The 19,665-nt window shown below is 37.6% G+C and overlaps 1 protein-coding gene across 1 annotated transcript in view; it reads left to right on the top strand.

The window, feature by feature from the left end:
* LOC150100631 (fibrillin-1-like) overlaps positions 1-19,665 on the top strand; it is a 1,594,375-nt gene that overhangs the window by 934,889 nt on the left and 639,821 nt on the right. The gene's annotated exons all lie outside the window — the stretch shown is intronic.

Below are 19,665 nucleotides of genomic sequence, written 5' to 3'. Positions count from 1 at the left end.
GAGCAGGGTACTTTCTAGACTCCTGGATGTGATAAAGGAGGGATGTTATCCTTGAGTGAATGGATGAGAGTTGCTAATTTGCACACGGTCTGAATACAGTGCGTAGTTGATGTTTATTGAGAATTCTAGATATCTTTTCCGATGTGCCTCTAATATATGGGATGGTGACTGTTTTGTTGTAGTTCTTTGTGGTGGATAGTGGGAGGGTTTCTTGGGAGCATATATTATTTTGTTTATCTTATGAGGATTATAGCCATTGGCCAAGAAGGTGTGGCATAAGTGAGCCAGTTCAGCAGCAAGAGCATTGTCATTGGAACAGATTGCTCTAGCTCTGTGGGTTAGCATTTTTATGATACCATACTGTTGAGAAGGGTGATGGTGTGATTGTTTGTGTAAATATCTCCCTGTATGTGTAGGTTTTCTAAAAATTGAGAATGATAAGAAACCATCTGGAAGACATGTGATTAGTGTATCCAGGAAGGGCAGACATTTATTAGCTTCCAGTTCCATTGTAAAGCGGATTGTTGGGTGTTAGCTATTTAATTCTAAAATATACCACTGTATACTGGTCTGGTTGGGTGAGTAGTTAGCATATCCACTCTCCTGCCAAAAGGCTGTGTGTTTGAATCCTGCCTTGGACATAGATGTTTTTGATACCTGTCATTCATACAATAAAGATACATTCTCCCAAGATGGACTGGGTGATGCCACTCTGGAAGAATTAGATAAAACTTTATTTCCATTGGGGGGGGGGGATAGAACTTCCTTGGTAATGAATGAGATCAGGGGAAAAATTCATACCTATACCACAGTATATGAAACATCACCCTTGTTCAGTGCATTTATTACCTTGTTATAATAAGTAAATTACTAAAATATGATCCCCCTAGAGCGTGCTTATACTCTCCATCAAACAGAGAATGCTGTTATTATCAATCTGGTTTCTCACCAACCTCTCTAACACTTTAATCACAACTCCAGACTCCCAGAATGGCTATAATTCAAAGATTTAGTCTTGTCGGCTTTCTTAAAATGTAGCAGAACAGTTTTGCCCTTTCTACACACCTTTGGAACAGAATTCTGTAGATACCACACACTGAGGTAATGCATTCCAATCATTCATGACTCTCCATGAAAAAAAAACCTGCTTCTTACTCCCTAGCTCATACACTCCTTATACAACTTCCAGGGATGATCTCTTGTTCTCCCCAAGTCTCCCATCATTTTATGAAAAATCTCTTCAGCATTAATCCTATGACAACCCTTTAGCAATTTCTACGTCTCTATCATATCATTCCTCTTCCTCCTATCCACTAGACTCTGCAAATTGACACTTTTCTTCATACTCAACATTCCAGAGATCAGAAACTATTTTGGTCACTTGCCTCTGAACACTTACAAACATCTCATCATCGTCTGAAAAAAAAAACAGGTGCACAGTAGTCCATATGTGGCCTAATCAAAACCTTTTACAATGAAACCAGAATCACCTTACTTCTGCAAGTCAGTATCCTCCACATCCAGAATTCATAATGTTGTCCTCAGAATTCTGGCAATATTATTATTATTATTATTATCACCCAAGATCCCATGGAGTCAAAGACTCATCCGAGAGGTCCTTTTATCATACACAAAGCTCATCATACCATGCTTTAAACACACTCAAATTCTCTGCAGACACCACACTCTAAGGCAAAGCATTCCAATCACAACTCTGCATGAAAAAAACCTGCTTCTCACACCCCTACTCACACCCTCTTTATACAATTTCCAGGGATAACCTCTGGTTCTCCCCTGATCTCCCATGATTTTCTGTAGAACCTCTCCAGCATTGATTCTATAACAACCCCATACTAACTTGTAGGTCTCTATCATATCTCCCCTCTTCCTCCTGTCCACCAGACTGCAAATTGCATCTTCTCAATCTTTCCTCATACTTGATATTCCAGAGGTTAGAAACTACTTTAGTCAGTCACCTCTGGACCCTTTCCAACATCTCTGAATCCTTCTGAAAACCAGGTGACCAAATCTCGGCATAATAGTCCATGTGTGGCTTAATCAGAGCCTTATACAAAGGAACAAGAATCTCCCTACTTCTACAAGTCAATGTCCTCCACATCATTCCCAGAAATCTTTGTGTTTCTTCACAATTTTGGCTATGTGTCCCCTAAATTTCAGATCCTTATCCACTATCATCCCCCTCAGATCTCTTATTTACTCCACCTCTGACAATATATCCTCACCAAGCATAAATTCTGTGTCCCATCTTTTTTTCCAAATTTTAAAACCTTACATTTTGCAACATTGAACTCACATTCCCATGCCCAATTACTGAATTTATTCAAGTCTTCTTGTAAGACCACGACATCTTCTCTACTCTTCATGGTTCGTCTCAACTTTGCATCATCTGCAAACAACTGGGTCATCAACTGTGTCAAATATGTCTTCTTAATTCAAAGTCTTACAAGTCTTCTTGTAAGACCATAGTCTGTCTCAACTTTGCATCATCTGCAAGCAGCTGTATACCCATCTTTCCTGATATTATTAACATGCAGTTTAAAAAGCAATGACTCTAAACCATACTCCGAGGCACACCGCTACTGACTTTCCTCTTCTGGGATATTGCTCCGCCATACACAACATGAGGTCATAAGCCTTTGCAAAGTTTAAGTTTACTGCTCTGTGTCTATCTCCAATGTTGCTCTCACCTTATTGTAATAAGTAAGTAGATTACTAAAACATGACTTCCCTTTATTAAATCCATGCTATCCATCAAAGATAATACAATTTTTGTCAACCTAATTGTGGATCCTGAATCTCACCAGCCTTTTCAACACTTTAACCACAACAGGTGACACACAGATTGGCCTATAATTTGCTGCATTAATCCATTTCACAGCTACCTTATTTAATCTCATGAACTCCTGGAATAGATTCAGACATTGTTTCTTCTAGATAATTGTCAAATATCACCTAAGCAGAATTAATCTTCTTTCAACCTAACTCCTGATTCCATAGTATAGCTGCAAGCTTTCTCTTGAGTTTCATAATCACCAGTGTTATATTTTCACATATATTCTTTCCCTACAGAAGACCTAATATAGATAGCCATCATCCGGGTAATCAATTTATGGTCTCTAACAAATGTAAAGAGATTTGACTTCCAATTTACAACAACATTCTTTGACAAGATGAACAAATACAAGATCCTTGATCCATGCATGTCCTCTTTTATGTACTGTCTAAAATAGTTGCTCCTGAAAATCTCAAGAAATTCATTCTCTTTGACTCCAGATGCTGTCTTGTTCATTCCAATGTGCATTGCCATAATTTTAATCACTTGTAATGATCTCCTTTTACTTATTCACTAGGCTGATTTGCTTGTTAAATTTCTCTGTTTCTGTTCTCCACATTGTGAAGTTTGTAGCAACCTTCAACTAAATATTTCATCCTGTCTATCTCTACATCACACAATACTGCCTGATATCCACTGCCACTATTTCCACATTGCATTTACTTCTTGCTTGGGCATAATCCTTTTACTATCATCAACAGCACACATCCTCCTTCTTCGCCTTTCTGTCCTCTCAAAAAACATCATACTTCATCATCATCATCATCAAATTCCTGACATGTATCCTCAAGGGGTGTACAGGATATGATAGTACTACATGAAAAATTTACATCGTTACTAACTTCCTATCTACAATTTTCCTCCAAATCAGTCTGTTACTTGTCAAGACTCCAACATTATCAGATCTTATATTTCTTTCATCTAAGGCACTTTGTACTGTATCAATCCACCCATACCTTGGTCTTCCTCTGGGTCGTTTTCCTGCCAATCTGGCAGAGAACACTTGTTTTGCTAATCTTTCCTCACCCATTCTGTTTAAGTGACCATACCACCTGAGATTAGCTCTGCTAACGCATTCCTGGATGCTGACAATGTCAAATTCTTTCCTAATATCCTCGTTTTTAATATGATATTACCATTGATGCCATCTGTTCACACCTCTAATCTTTCTCAGGATTCTCATATCTGCGGTCTCTGGTCTTTGATCGAGTGTTTTACTTCTGACCCATCTCTCAGATCCATAAGTTAAAACTGGTTTGAACACTGTCTTGTATACAGCTAATTTAGTGTTCTAACTAATTTCTCTATTATTCCATATGAATTTATTCAGTTGACTTCCAACCATACCAACTTTGTTGATTCTCTTGTCCATTTCCATATTTAATTTACCATCTTCACTAAAAATCGTGCCTAAGTAGCTGAAATGTTTTACTTGTTCTATAAGTTATCCATTCACAATGCAGTTGATATTTTCAATGTTTCTGCCTATTTTCATTGTCTTTATCTTTTTAATGCTGACCTTCATACCATATCTATTACAACAGTTATTCAATTTAGTTAAGGAATCTCGCAGACTCGTAGTGGATTTATTGATAAGTATAACATCACCCGCATAAAGCAAAGAGCTGACATTAACATCTCCAATTCTGATATCATGTTTAATACCATTTTCCTTCATGTGATCCATCTAGATAATGAATAACAGAGGGGATAATGTATCCTTGTCTCACACCAGATTTAACATTAAACCATCTTCCTGTACTTCCTTCAATTCTAACTGCTGCCTTACAACTCAAATAAAGACTAAGTATTGCTTGATATAATTTTCCATTGACACCATATAACTGTAGCGTATTGAATAGTTTCTCTCTCTCTTGGCACCTTGTCATATGCCTTTTCCAGATCGACAAAACTTAAATACAGATCTTTGTTATATTCTCATGCTTTCTCAACCATTTGTCGTGAAGTGAAGATCTGATCCTGAGCCTCTATTTGGCCAGAATCCAGCTTGTTTTATTCACCAAGCTTTTCTTCCACAATTCTTTTCAACAGTTTCTCAAGTATACTTGTATAAATCTTGCCAGGAACACTCAGTAGGGAAATTCCTCTGTAATTCTCACATTCAGTTTTATTTCCCTTCTTATACAGGGTGTTCGGGATAAATTTGACAGTTTCGTAAGGAAAAAGAAAATCTTCTTTGTATCTATTAAATTTAATGAATTGACAAAAAAACATTACAGGCAGAGTTAATTACAATACTATCAACAAGATTTACTCAAAATAACCACCATTAGCATCGATCACAGCTTCAATTCTGCTTCGGAACCTCGAACAAGCTGATGCTACAGTCTCCCTGGGAAGGGCCGCAAAAACTGTTTTAATTTTATCCATTAACTGGGCTTTTGTATTACTGGAAGTGCGATTGGTGTCTTTTTCAACTGCGCCCCATACAAAATAATCCATGGGGTTAAGGTCTGGGGAGTTTGGAGGCCAAACATTTGGACTGGTGAAGTCGTAGAAATTTTCAGACAACCATTTTTGACTTTTCCCAGAGGTGTGGCAAGGGGCCAAATCCTGCTGCCATACATACGGCCTACCATTGCCTACCCTTGTTATCCAGGGCTTGACTACAGTTAGCAACTCCACGAACAAAGCCCGAATTCCAATGCCAGGGTTCTTCAACACCTGTTCCTGCAGATTTGCGAGGAATTCTGCTGTACGAACGCAATCAGATCGTCTGCTAGGGATCTTTCTTCTTGCTACATCCTCGTAGTCACCATTGCAAGTCTCTAGTTCATGCCTGATTGTTTTTACTGTATTCAGGGAGCATTGGGCAGCAGTCGTAATATCCTTATTTTGATGGTGGGCACGAATCATCATGATACAAGTTATTCTCTTCCATGATTCAGGTGGGTTCCAGCTATCCATCCTTTCTGACATCTTGTATGTGAATGAAGAAGGGTCCAAACTTTTAAATGAAGAGAAGTGTGTGTTAATACATGTAACTTACGGAAAAATATAATTAATTATAAATATGTCAAATTTATCCCGAACACCCTGTATATGGGTGCTATTAGAGCTCTACTCCAATTATCGGGAATTTGTCCCTCTGTCCAGGCCTTTTGAACTATGCAGTGTAGCCACTGTAAGACTTTTATACCACCATACTTCAGCATTTCTGGTCAAATATCATCTACTCCTGCTGCCTTTCCACATTTCAAGCCTTTGATGGTTTTTTCTATTCAAGTATGGATATGTATTCCTGACTGCATTCCTGGTCAGTGTCTTTTACCACTGTGCTGTCATCACTGCTTGTTTCATTTAGCAGTTTATCAAAGTAATTACTCCATACTTCAAGGATATGTTTTTCTCTCATTTTCATGTCACCTTTATCATCTCTAACTCCTTTTACAGCACTCTTTCCTCCATTCCTAAGCTTCTTCAACAACCTCCAGAATATTTTGCCACCTTCTTGATATTTATTTTCTATTCAGGAACTTTTGATGTGCTTTCTTCTTTTTCTTCACTGCCTCTTTAACTTCCTGTGTCCACCATGTAGTTCTCATTTTTCTATCCTTGCAGACAACCTCACCACATGCCTCTCTGGCTGAATCAATTAGGATTTTCTTCAAGGCTTGCCACTGAATCTCCAAGGTTTGGTTCCTGTTCTCAGACTCTTTAATTTTTTTTTCAATAATCTTTGTGTATACAGTTCACATCTGAGAGCTGCTCAACTTTTATTCTTTTTAAAACTTTCTTACATGTTATTCTTTTCAATATGAAATTCAATTTTATCATGCTCAAGACTAAATAGTGATCACTTCCAATTTCAAATCCTCTGTACACTCTTGTGTTCTACACCAGGGAGAAAACATCACTATCAACAATAACATAGCCAATGAGACTTTCCTTATTCCTTTCCTCTTCTCTCCATATGAATTTGTGCACATTTTTATGCTGGAACATGGTGTTAGTAATAACCAGTCTATGTCCTAAGCAGAAAACTAACAGGTATTTGCCATTATTATTAGCTTTGCTCTTTTCTCCAAATTTTCCCAAAATATTTTTGTATGTCTGACAATCATCTCTTACTCTGCTATTTAGATCCCCAGCACGGACCAACTTTTCCTTTTTCATTGTGTCAGCTGCTTTTTCTAAAGCATCAAAAATTCCCCCACTTCTATTGAACCTTCTGTGGGACCATAGGCACAAATTAGTCTCATTGTCCAATTCCCCATTTTGATATTTGCCCACATCACTCTACTTGAGACTGCCTGCCATTCAAGAAGATTAGCCTCATATTTTGTGTTGAATACTATGGCTACTCCTTCTTTTCCTTGATCGTTATTGCCTGAATATAACATTTTGTATTTATTGCTCAGAAAGATCTCACCAGTTTTTGTCTTTTTTGTTTCAGTCACCCCTATTATGTCGATCTGGTACTTATCTAATTCCTCAGCTAGCTCCATTTCTTTGCCATTCAGGCTTCTTATGTTGATAGTATCGATCTTTAACTCTGGTGATGTTGAGTTGAGGGTGTGCTTTCAGGTTTGTTCCAGTAGCTGACTTTTCACTGTTCGCCCTGGTTCCCTGGCAAAAACAACGGGGGGGCCTTGTGTAACTGGGCAATGCCCCAGCTGGAATGAAATTTTATCATGTCGTGCCATCATTTTTTTTATATTTTGGTTTAACCAATAAGAATACAATTTGGTCAGCTAAATCTCAAATTGCCAGCCCATCCTCTTTCGTTCAGTATCCAGGTAGATACCCAACAAGGTGCACCACGAGAAGGTGAGGATTGGACATTAGGTCAGAAGCCCTGTTGGTTCTCTGCATTCCTTTAAAGGCTATGTGGAGGTCTCCTGTCAGTTATACAGCTTTGACCCTTAAGCACCCAAAAAAAAAACATCATACTCTTCCATCTTTCTTCCATCAGGGTATCATCTACATCTAACCTCAGCTTACTTATTCCAACAGTTTTTGGACAAATGTACTCAGTCAGTGCAATTTTCATTTCCTTTATTTCTGATATTCCTGATATTCATAAACAAGCATAGATGTTAATTCTGGATCTATAACTGCCATCCTGGTTAACTGATTGATAGTATATCCACTCTCCAGCCAAAAGGCTGCAGTTTCGAATCCCACCGTGGGCATGGATGTTGTGATTGTCTGTGAAAATACCAGTGGTTGTAGTGGGTGGTAGATTGTGTTGGTGTAGATGATGATGATGGTAGTTGCTGTTTGTTATAGTTGATGAATTGCGTGGTGGAGGCAGAGTTGTAGAGTAGATGTCCTCCCTTGATGAGTCCTTCGGAATCCCTGGAGGTGTCATGTAATAATAATAATAATAATAACATTTTTCTGACTCTATTTCTCAGATATGACTCCTGTACTTGTCCTTTCCTCACTATAACTTTCTTAATTGGTGATCTTATTTCAGTAACATAATCTAAATTTATACTGAGTTGATAAAGTGTTGTAAAGTGAGATGTTCCTTATACACTTGGTCGTCGACTTACGACCGACTTCTGTTCTGGCTGACAGGTCGTAAGTCGATCTGGTCTTATGTCGGCCATATATTTATTAACAGTATTCTTAACAATTATTAACAATTCCTGCATTTCATGGATGGGTCTCTGTCGTTGTTTGGTTAAAATTGTAGACTTCATAGGTGCAGAACCTTTCACAGCTTCCCGAATTCTTTCTTTGTCCTTAAGTATCGTTGATATCGTGAAATGTGATAACTTCAAGTCAAGTGCTATCGTATTCACTTTCTTTCCGCCTTCATACTTCTGGATAACTTTCATTTTACACTCTAAATCAATAGTTTTCCTTGACTTCTTAGCTGGCATATCTGTAGATGAAGGCATTATCCTTTTACTAGAATTTTATGGGTAGTATTTCAGTAGAATTTTCATTAAACACCTCATGCAACAGATGCTTGAAAGCTACTCAGTGTATGTGAGAGATAGTTATCGTACGTGGGTATCATATGATAACTATCGTATCCCATAGTTATCGTATGCACAGCTGCTTGATTTATTATTAATTTATTCATTAATTTTTTTTTTTTTTTTGTGGTCACACGTGCAGACGGTTGTAAGTTGCATAGGTCGTAAGTTGATGACCAAGTGTACTGTGATACTTATGGATTTTTCTAAGACATTTGATAAATACAAATTACAAGTGAGAAAAATTAAAATATATTAATGCCATTGATCCACAATAACCAATCGTTTGCCTTTGCTTACTTAGGTGTCTTGGCTTGTGGTTCCCTAAGAATATATAGGATACTCTGAAAAGGGAGTTTTATAAGTAGAACAGTACATAATATTTACTATGTTGGCAAGTGCTCCACACTAACATGCAGATAATAATCTACTGATCTACAATGCAAAAGTACTTTAGGAAGGGAGAAACTCCTTCTCTTTGTGATATTCCTATCCCAACATGACATTATGCACCTTATGACCATTATGACACAGATACAGTCAGAGAAATCGAATGGTGAAGAGCACTCATAATAGATTCATGAACTCAAACCATTTAAGATAAAACTTGAATAACATTAAAATTCTACATTCCAACCTTTACATTGTCATCTTCAGAAATATATATATATATATGTATATACACACGCAAACACTTCATATATATACAAACATTTCATGTGAGAAACTAGCAGCTTACTATTATAAGGTACATGATGTCTAAAATTAACTAGCCTACCTAGCTTGACCTCTTGGGGTAAAAAATAATAATAATAAATCCATCCATCTTCAAGGCCCACCTTTCCTAATTGGGTTGTGGGGGCAGCAGCTGCAAGAGGGACTTCCAATGGTCACGATCCTCTGCCACTAAGCTCAGGTGTTCTGGTGGTACTCGCAGATGTCTATCCAAGGTGTTGGATGATATATGCATGTAAACACAAGAAATATATTTAATTAACCAAATATTTCGGTCTGGAAATAGCAGACCATCCTCAGTGGTATTATAAGAACAATTTTAAGAAAATACAAGCTAGAATACTAACAATAGATCATTTAAAAATAGAACATGCTGCGTGATGTTATATCACTAAGTATGAAACGGAATATTTTTAAGTAGAGACATGATTTAAAAAAAAAAAAATTAATGAGTAATCTTGATTAGGCTTTCCCAGATTTTTGATATAGATATACAGTCATTACGATTCAGGTTGGGATGATGGAGCAAGGCCTCCACGCTTTCCTTGAATAAACGTTCAAACCTATAACGGGATCTATGCAAGAGGCGAGTCCTGGACCAAAGAATGCTGTGGTCAGTTTCAATCCCGTGCTGAGCCAATCCAGACTTTTTAGGTTTGTTGTGAAGAATGGAGGATTGATGTTCTTGGATTCTTTTTTCAAGAGAATGTCCAGTCTGTCCAGGACTCGCCTCTTGCATAGATCCCGTTATAGGTTTGAACGTTTATTCAAGGAAAGCGTGGAGGCCTTGCTCCATCATCCCAACCTGAATCGTAATGACTGTATATCTATATCAAAAATCTGGGAAAGTCTAATCAAGATTACTCATTAATTTTTTTTATTTTTTTTTCAATCACGTCTCTACTTCAAAATATTCCATTTCATACTTAATGATATAACATCACGCGCCGTGTTCTATTTTTAAACGATCTATTGTTAGTATTCTAGCTTGTATTTTTTTAAAACTGTTCTTATAATACCACTGAGGATGGTCTGCTATTTCCAGACTGAAATATTTGGTTAATTAAATATCTTTCTTGTGTTTACATGCATATATCATTCAGTCATATGCCACAAAACATCAAGGTTTTGGTTGTAGTCTATCCAGCGAGTCCTTGGCCTTCTGCATGGCCTCCCACCCTCTGGCTTGGTAAAGAGGGCCTGCTGGTGGGAGCCTCTCTTGTGCCCATACCATTGTAACTGGGATCTCTCAACACAGAGAAGCAGCGGTTGAGTATGAGGGTTTCCTGAATTGCAGAGCTTCTGACCCTATCAAGTCTTGTCAGCCCCGCAACCCCTCGAAGGAACATTTCAGCCGCTTGGATTCGTATCCGCATTCTTTTGGGCATTACCCAGCTCTCATGACCGTAGGTGAGGATGGGGACATAGATTGTATTGAAGACTGCCAGCTTTGTCTTCTGGCTTAACTCCTGCTTCAATACTACCGAATGGCCAAGTTACCACAATATTGCACTTGCTGATCCAATTCGAGTACCAGCTTTACTTCCCACTTTCCATCACTTGTGAATATGGACTCAAGGTATTTAAACTTCTCCACCTGCCTCAGTGGGACTCCACTCATATGTAGAGCGCACTGGGATGGTTGTCTTGAGATCACAAATGTTTCCATTTTGGCCATACTGATCTTCATCCTGACTTCTGCACAAACAGCTACAAACCTATCCAGGGTCTGCTGGAGGTCATCTGTGGCAGAGCTAAGCAGAACTAAGTCATCTGCAAAAAGCAGATGTCCAATGCTACATCTAATTCTGACACACTCACTGCCTCTGCTGTGCCTTTCAATCCAGTCCATAAATATTATGAAAAGGAGGGGTGACAGAACAAACCCTTGACAGAGACCAATGGAGACTGTGTAAGGTTCAGATTTTGTGCTGTTTACCCTGACAAAAAACTCTGGGCATTCATACAGGGACTTGATGGCAGCTAATAGTTGGCCATACTCCTGTATTACTTGCCAAAGCTTATCCTGAGGAACCCGATCATATGCCTTCTCCAAGTCCACAAAACAGGTGTAGACATTCTTGGCATATTTCCCAAGATTTCTAAAAGACTTGCCTTAAAGTGAAGATTTGGTCAGTTGTGCTTCTACCAGGACGAAAGCCGCATTGATCTTCTTGGAACTTTGACTCAACTATGCTCCTGCACTTTCTTTCCAAGCACCTAGCATATACTTTCTCAGGCAGGCTGAGCAGAGAGAGAGAGATGCCACGATAGTTGCTGCAATCTCTCTCTGGTCTCCCTTCTTGAAGACTGGTATTATTATGCCTATCTGTCACTGCTTTGGTGCTCGTCCAGATATCCAAGCAGCCTGACACACTCGAGTCAGCCAGAGAATAGAATACTGTCTCTATTTAAGGTTTTTAGCATTTAATGATGAATTTCATCATTGCTAAATGGGCCTCTTCTGCTGAGAGACAAGTCATCGTCCCAATCTGCACCTCTTGGATGTCCACAGCTGCCGGGCCACCTGGGTTAAGAAGGCTCTCAAAGTGTTCCCTCAATCTGTGGAGGATATCCTTCTCGGTTGTTAAGGAGGAGTGGGAGCTATTCAGAGTAGCTGTCACTGCCTCTGCACTCTCATAAATCTGTGGAGGATATCCTTCTCGGTTGTTAATAGTGCACCATCAGATGCCTTAATTGCCCTTGCTGTGCACGATTTCCTCCCTCGAAGGTGGCGGATGGGCTGCCAAAATATCTTGTTTGCATTTGCATAGGATGAGTCTAATCTTTCTCCAAAGGATTCCCAAGCCCTCTGCTTTGCTGTCTTTACTGCCTCAGCAGCAACTTTTCGCTCAGTTTACCGGAAATGCATCTCAGATGACCTGACGCTAAGCCATATTAGGTAGACCTCCTTTTTGCCCGGACATCTTTTTGGATCTCTTGGTTCCATTCAGGTATCCTTTTCTCACTGCCTGTTGCCATGCCAAGCAGCTTTTTGCCACAGCATGAGAGTGCAGAGGCAGTGACAGCTGCTCTGAACAGCTCCCACTCCTCCTCAACATCTGCAGTATGTCTGGGAATCTCTTTGAACCTGGAGGAGATGTTATCTGTAAATTTCTTCCTCACAGCCTTATTTCCAATGCCTCCCATTTCATGCGGTATAGAGGCTTAGTTCTACCAGCATTGATGGTAGCATTTGGTTTCTGTTGCCTTTAATTATATGTATGTTATTTTATTTAATTATATGTATATACGTTACTATTGTAAAGAAAAAAAAACATGCATCATGCTTGGGGTTGTGTGTGTGTGCATATGCATGTTTTTTTTTTTTTCTCCTCCCAATAGTAACCCTACCAGGAGGTAATTTATTCCTACATGCTCCATTGCATACAATACTTATATTACATGTAGCTTACAAGTACTGATTAACATTTATATTTATATTTTTGTATCAATTTTCATATTTACATTTATATTTTTATATATACATATATTAAACATAAATACTTCTAACATAAATACTGATTAACAGTATTTATGTTAGATTACAACGACTGGAAGTTGATTTATTGGCAAATTTAATTAATTCTATGTAATACTTTTCGATAAGTCTTTTTTTTGACACTGGCTACTTGTCTCTGGAAGTGATGATGTGTTGTATTTGGGGTATCTGGATGGAGTGCAATAGCTGACAGTCATAAAGTATGTGGTCAACAGTCTGTTCAAGGTGTGGACTGCAAATGCATGATGGTGATTCTAGGATATGGAATCTGTGTAAGTAGTGTCTTAGTTTTCCATGTCTCGTTAGTGGCGTGGTTAAACCTGGACAAATGGCGTGTTTTTTCAGCCGGAGTCTGCTTCTGATGCTTGGCAAGAATTCTTTTGTTGTTGATCTGTTTTTTGATGATTTCTATTCTTCTTCCCACATGTCTAGGCTTTTCTCTTTTGCAAGTGTTTTTATAGCAGATTCCGAGTAGTTTGGTTACTTGTTTCTAACTGCTTCTTTAGCCAACTGATCCGCTCTCTCGTTTCCTGCTATTCAATATGCGCATTCACCCAGCAGAACTTGATTTTTCATCCCTCTAGAGTGAGATTTTGAACCAGATTTCTTGTCTGTTCTATTAATGCAATGGTTGTGCTGGTTTTTTATGCCGTCTATAGTGCTTCTACTATCACTGTAAATTGTTGCTGTCTTTTGATGAGAGGTGTTGAGTTCTAATTCCTGGAGATATGTAAGTGACTGAACTATAGCAAGTTGTTCTGCTTGGTTGTTGGAACAGAGAGGATGCAGTCTAGAGCAGTGTTCTTGTATAATGGACTGTCTGTTGTACGAAGTGAAAGAACGACCGACGTTCCCTTCGGTTTTGCTTCCGTTAGTGTATATTTGGAATTCATCACTTTTAGAGCTTTCCTTCTCCTTAATATTTGTATTCTTTGCTGTGTGAGGCCACTTACTGTAGTGAAGCAGATGATCATAGCAATTTGGTTTGAGGTTGCAACTTTCATTATATCTTCCAGAAGTGACGTCATATATAATAGATAATTCTTGTATTTTCAGGCAGATCGGTGTTAGAGCTGCAATAACACAAGCTGCCTCGAAAGATATTGTCTTGTATCCTTTAATTATACGTATGCCTATAAGGCATTGAACTCTATTTAGCTTTTGTTGATTTTTCTTTGATTTTAGTGAATGTTTCCAGGCAGGTGCAGCATAAGATATTAATGGTAGTATAGCTCCGGTATACATTGTTTTCAGCACCTTGACCTAATCCCCACTTGATCCTTGATGACTTTCCTAGAAGGTTTACAATTGGTAAGCTTTTTTCAGCAACATATGAGATGTGCCTGTTGAAGGTAAATCTTTCATTCTGTTAGCTCACTGGCTACCTTGAGAACTTCTCCGTTTAGGAAGACTGTAACAGGTTGTTTTGATTTTTTACATGAGGATGTGAAGCACTTTAAAATTTCTGCTATTGAATGCAACTTTCTTCTCACGTACCCACTCTGCAATTTTAATGAGTTCTTTGTTGGCCACTACTTCTAGTTGTGGCCAACTAGAAGTAGATGCAATGATAATAATCCGTCGCATCCCCGGATTATTATCATTGCATCATCGCAAAAGCTACGACTTTTGTGTCAGTAGTGAAAGAAGTCTTAATAGCAAGTTGTACTGGATGTTCCAGAAACTTGGCCCACAGCAGGAATCTTGCAGACAGCCTCGTTTGACTTCTTTCATTACAGCTGTGGGTTTTAATGTCATGTTTGCTCTTCTGTCAGTAAAATAATTTTTTTGTAAATTAGAGTAAGTTTTGGGGCATTTTAAATCTATTAACTGATTAATTATGGCTGGCCACCACACAACATCGAAAGCTCCTCGCACATTGAGTGAGATCAGTAGTACATCTTTTTTTTTTTTTTTTTTTTTTTTTGCTGTAGACTGTCTTCCGTGAACTCTTTTATCTCCATAATTGTGTCTACTATGCTGGATTGAGGTCTAAATGCGTATTGATTGCTGCTTAATAGGTTTCTTGATTAGATATATTGCATTATTCTGTTTATCATAAGTTTTTCTAGCACCTTACCAGCAATGTTTATGAGACTGATTGACCTGTATTTGCTAATTTGTCAAATGTTTCTTTTCCTGGTTTTATTATGGGTATAATTTTAGAACATTTCCATTTTAAAGAAAATCGCTCTCTTTTTAGACATTCGTTGTAAACTGTTGTTATGAATTCGCAGAATTCGACAAACGCTCTTAGTAGTATATCGCTGTTATTCCGTCCTCTCCAGGAGTGTTACTTGGATCCATTGATCTTAATACTGATTCGATTTCTTTAGTTATAAATAAGTCATCGTTAGGAGTGTCTATGTCTGTTTTCATTCATTGTCTGTAGGTTTTGTGGATTTCTTCATCTGTTGATTCAACATCATCAGGAATAAACTTGTTGATCATAATAGCTGGAGTTTCTGCTAATATTTTATTGTAGGTGCCATCTGCTTTCTTGATGGTTGATAATATAGGTGTTGACTTATTCTTGCTTGCTGCTAATTTATACAGGCGATTCCAAGGATTCGATACGGTTGACACAGTACAGACGTTTCCCCATGATTCTGTTTTCACATTCGTAATTTTGGACTGATTGCTGTATTTGGCTTTATATTAGTTCGGTCTTCTGCTCTCTCTTAAATCTTGGTTATTGTATGTTCTTTGATCTAGTCATCTGAGTGCGTTAACACGTTTTTCTTAGGACTGTTAATTAGCCGTTCCACCAAGGTACTGATTTTCTTCCTTCGATGTTTATCTTCTTGGTTGTTCTGAGTTTGGTTGCTGGATTTTATCAGACCTGATGAAAGCAAAGCAAGGAAGTGCATATTGGCTTGTTCTGATGCCCAGATGGCTAGGTTGTCTTGTCTAAGCTGAGTTAAACGTTATGCACATCAGGTTGAAAAGGTTATGTACTATGCATTGCATTGATGGTACTGGATTGATATTGATGAGGAATAATGGTGTAGGGTAATGGGACTTTGGGGTAATGGTGGACAGAGAATTGAAGTTCAGAGGGCATATTGCAAACATCTATTAAAATAGTCCAAAGCATTAAAGTGATGTTCTGAGATTAGGTATGAAAATTCGATTTTTAATGCTTTAGCAAATATCTCTCGATTGGCTTTATTGGTGAAGTACTTGATGTTAATGCGATGGTTTGTGTTGTTTATTCCATTTATATTTTTGTTACTGATATTAAAACTTAACATGCGATGATCAGAACAGCTTTCCTCTTCTTCGCATTTCCATTCAGAAACCCAGGGTAAAATAGCATTGTTTGCCAGTGTCAGATCAATGAAGCTGCTTTCTCTGGTATTTTCAAATGATGGAGTGTTACTGTTATCGTTTAATATGTGTAAGGAGTTTGATGCTATGAACTCTTCCAAATTTTTACCTCTATTGTTTGTGCTCTCGTTAAACCATAAAACCGAATGGGCGTTGCTATCTATTCCCATAATTAAGCCGTGGTTGATGGTAAAATCCACGATGTCGCCCATTTTTTCTAAGTTGTATTTTATGTTAGTGTGATAGTTTAGATACATACTTGCAGCAAAAGTACGTAATCTCAATAAGTACCAAGACCTCGTTGCTGTGCTGAGAAATTAATATTGCCCCGACTTCATGGTTAACCACGAGTATTGCATCTCTCTTTCTTTCAGAACCTTTGGAAAATATTTTATAATTACTTGGAAAGCTGCACATTTTGTTGTTAATGTTGTAAGGTTCTTGTATTAATGCCAGTCCTATATTTTTTCTATTTATGAGTTTGTTAAGTTATTGACGGCCTTGATAGAGCATTGTAGATTTATTTGAAGACATGCCAAGGAAGTAATACTGTTTCTACAAGCTTTATTATTGCTTTCCATAATCTATGTTTTGAATTTTGACCTGTCTGTAGTAGTTGTATGTCGGGCAGTCTTTGTTTAGTGCCATGTGTTTGCAGCCGTTTTTGGTTTAGGCATGCTTGTTGTGATTTTGGCAGTTTATGCAGTTCATCTCTGACTTATTTAGTGAGCACCTGCTGAACTTATGTTCTTTAGAGCAGAATGGGCAGGTGGTTTTCCCCTGCAGTCTCGTGTGTGATGATGAAATTTATTGCAGTTAAAGCATCTCAGAACGCTTACAAAGTCTGCACAATTGCAAATTCTCCATAGCATTTTAACACTGATTTTCAGCAGTTTGGTCCTCACTGTTGGATCGACTTCTATAATCAGGTTTCTTTTGTTCATTTTTTTATTTGTCATGATAAATTTCTGTGTCATCTTTGTGTCTCCGATGAAGAGTTCTTTGTTCTGCATGTGGATTGAGTCTATTTCATTGTTCGTATCAATTTCACTGGAAATATCATATATTATCAGCTTTAGAAGATGTTTCTTACTGGGATTTGCAATTAATGTGGCTTTGCATTCCTTAGATATTTCGTTATGTAGAAAGTCTATATCGGTTTTTTCTTTGGATTCAATTAACACTCCTCCGTTATTAATACTTTTTATTTTTGTGATTCCGATTTTTATTTTTCTTGGGTCTATTTTTTCTTTTATAAGATTTTTGGTTTCTTCACTGTTTAGTTGAGCTGTCGCTTTTATTATTAATTTATAGCAAGGTTTGCTTTTGGATTTGTCTTTGTTTTTAGCATTGTTTTTAATGACTTGCGTACTAGCTGAGTAGGCTGAGTTAAGTTAGCCTGTCCCTGGTTGTTTGTAGTAGTCTATTGTTCTATCGATACTTTAGTTGCATTTTTTCTTTTATTAAATACCTTCGTTCGTTAGTTTGCTCACTGCAGTTAGTATATCCTTTTTTAAATAATTTCTTAGATTGCCGCTGTGTGTGTGTGTGTGTGTGTGTGTGTGTGTGTGTGTGTGTGTGTGTGTGTGTGTCTCTCTCTGTGGGTGCGTGCATGCATATAACAAGGAGAACTTATGGTAATAAGTTGTGACCCAAAACTCAAAGTCAAAATCTTCTAAATATGTGGTTAGGACACATATTTAGAATTACCCTATAAAATTTTTATAAGTAATTATCAGATTAATGCCAGATATTTTTTTTTTATATAATGTTCATTTTCATCTTTAGATCATACTTTATGTGTTTACCCGTGTGTTTGCTATTTCTGGTTCTCTTCCTTTTTCCAGATATGATAGCTCAAACACACACAAACTCTAAAAATATCATGGGTCTTCAAATACAAATACATAGCATGTTCAAGTTCAATAGCTATGCATGCATTACATATGCTATCTGCTTTGTGGAAGACTGTTTCGAGTTGGTAGGCAAGTAATGTATGTATGTGAGTAAAGTAGACATTACTATTGTTATAAACATCAGACCAACATGGACTCAAAAGACTCATTACAGAAATCCCCATGCAGATGTAAAAATATCATCAAACTATGCTTTAAACCAATTCATAGTTTCTGCAAGTTACTTATCCAACTCATTAGGCTCTTATCCAAGCTTCTTTTTTTTTTTATTTAGTTATCAGCTTGTCATGTGGCAGTCTGTCAAAGGCATTTGAAAAATTGAAGTGTACCACTCTATATTCATCTTCCTTATTCAATAAATTCATCACCTTGTTGTAGTACGTAAGCAGATTACTAAGACCTAACGTACCCATAACACACTCATGTTGATCGTCACAAACAATACTGATATTATTAACACACACACACACACACACACACACACACACACACACACACACACACACACACTTGAGCATGATGCATGGATGCAATTTGGAATCCTATTCCTTGCTATCTCATTAATACCTTTACAACATTTTCAGACATACTGATTTGCCTCTAATTTGTAGCCTCAGTCATCTCCCTCTCCCTTTATTAAGAGGAATCATTTTTCACACTTTCTACTTCCTTTGGACTTTTCTAAGACTCATATTAATCACAGGTGTGCAAAGTGTGCTGTTAATTCTTTAATACTTTCCTTCCAAACACATTGTGATACATTGTAAAATCCTACTGCCTTATTAACATCAAGTTTACTTAATTCCTTGTATACCTCCTGCTCACTCACTATTTGTCGTTGATTGCTTCACTATATCCACTGCATCAGTTACTTGTCAACCTTCATCTAACATTACCCTGTCATAGTCATTCTTTCTTTTAATTGCCACATATAGAATGACCTCACTAGAATTTTTCTTGGCTTGTATTGCTAATTTCTGCTGATACTGTACTTTGGTGTCTTTACTATCCCAGTCACCTTCATGGGCTGCTCTTTATACTCTTCGTGCAACTGATCATTACCAACATTTATCTTGTGTTGTCTCCACAATGCTGTCTTTTCCAGATTTCTTGCTTAATCCCATCATTCATCCATTTTACACCTACTTTATTTAGCCTCTACACCTCTCCACCTTACAGAAATTACAGAAGCTGAAGAAAACCAACTGTATAGTAAATCTGTGCAATTTTTTTTGGTTCCAGCTGATACAATAAGTTAAAAAGGAATTTCTTCTACTATCAGAGAAGAATGGAAGCTTTAAGCTTCCAGTGTTAAAATTCTGCAATTTAAGCAGTACAGCTTCAAAAATTCATAAAATGTTGCAGACTAATCAT

Source organism: Typopeltis vanoorti, chromosome 12, assembly GCF_054136105.1.
Source record: "Typopeltis vanoorti isolate ZY-2024b chromosome 12, IOZ_Tvanoo_1.0, whole genome shotgun sequence".
Lineage (NCBI taxonomy): Eukaryota > Metazoa > Arthropoda > Arachnida > Uropygi > Thelyphonidae > Typopeltis > Typopeltis vanoorti.
The sequence above is the reverse complement of the archived record's forward strand: the minus strand, read 5'-3'. Positions and strand labels throughout refer to the sequence as shown.